Raw genomic sequence first — 1,506 nt, 5'->3', positions numbered from 1 at the left:
TAAAGCTCCTTGTAGCTTAGCTGATGATTGTAAATAAGTCACTATGTTATGTTGTTTATGGTTGGTTCATTCCAAGACTTGAAGCAGGCAATGGTGATCAGGGAATATGAAGATTTCCGCAAGAGAGAACAAAGAGCCCAATCGAAGAGAAGAGTAGATGTAGGTTTGGTTGTTGAAAGAGAAGGGAATGAAGCAGCCAAAGTATTAACAAAGGCACAGGGCTGTGCATAAATCGTCGAGAATGAAAAAAGAGCAAAGATAGCGAAAGGGATTGCACGATATGTACTTCGAAGCACAAGTGGAATGGACATGGACACCAAGAAAGACATCTTCAATCGGATGATTCAGCACCCTTCACTGAAAGATATACAGAACGACAAATCATCATCGGCCTGTTTTGCAGATACACTGATAGGAAATATTCGGAACACACTTCAAGACTTGAAGAGGCCACAAACTGACGATGAGATGTTCCTTAACTTGGTCCACCATGATGATGCTTCTGAACTCATAAAACCCAGAGGAGGCACAAGGCCTTAATGTTAATTTTGTCTCCAAGCTACTTTCTATTCATAGAAGGAATTTGTATGGAGCCAAGAATCGGCTACTCCAACAAACTAAGAAGACCACTTTGTCCTTTGCCACATGTCATCGGAGTATTCAAAAAAGTCGCATACCTGAAGAGGTAAAGGAGCTAATAGTCAACTTTTGGATTCTTGAGACTCGTGTATCCCCCAACAAAAAAGACACATGTCAAAAGAGAATTGGTCGGAAGGAGTATATCGAACATCCCATCCATTTATTGGAAGTATCATAGGTATGGAAGAAAGTGTATGCCATGTAGTGGCTTTTTGTATTTGTTAGATACTCTTTCCGGGTAGAAGCTTTTCGATTGCAAAGCTATTTGAATTACTTACATAACTATTGCCAGGGTTTAGCTGCCAATTATTGACAATTATCTATCTGTTTTGCTGCCAATTATGTGTTTCATGGCTGTTCGTTATAGTTATTCTTTGGCAATGGCTAGTTAATAGTTTTCAAATTTTGGCTGGTAGCTATCCGTGCTTTATAGATAACTCTTGCCACACTAATAGCTATCAAATGCAGTTTACTCATAGCCACCCACTAGCTATGTTGTACCATCTTATAACTAGTCAAATATATGTTGTAGTTACAGTTCACTATATTGGCCAGTTGATAGCCATCAAAGTTTGATCGGTAGCTATGTGTTGTTACATAAATTCTGCCAGGCTATCTGATTGGTATTGATATTGATAGCAAATAATGAATATTTTTGTAATTACCTACTTGTTGATAGTGATAGATACTAATAATTGTTCTGTTATTAGCAATTGTGTAATAGCTATTGATCTGGTATTTGCCTTAGGTGAAACTATTTTATAGCTAGTGATTTGTATTAAATATCTCTTGATAGTTCTTTGATAGCAATTGATAGTTGTTCATGGCTTGTGATTTCTATTTCATAGCCAAAATTTATTTTTTAAT

At 37.0% G+C, this 1,506-nt stretch overlaps 1 pseudogene; it reads left to right on the top strand.

The window, feature by feature from the left end:
- The first annotated feature begins 303 nt into the window (after positions 1-303).
- On the top strand, positions 304-844 carry LOC147419145 (uncharacterized; annotated as a pseudogene).
- Positions 845-1,506: the final 662 nt, after the last annotated feature.

The sequence above is a fragment of the Adiantum capillus-veneris genome, chromosome 29, assembly GCF_014529385.1.
Source record: "Adiantum capillus-veneris isolate H3 chromosome 29, ASM1452938v2, whole genome shotgun sequence".
In the NCBI taxonomy this organism is placed as follows: domain Eukaryota; kingdom Viridiplantae; phylum Streptophyta; class Polypodiopsida; order Polypodiales; family Pteridaceae; genus Adiantum; species Adiantum capillus-veneris.
The sequence above is the reverse complement of the archived record's forward strand: the minus strand, read 5'-3'. Positions and strand labels throughout refer to the sequence as shown.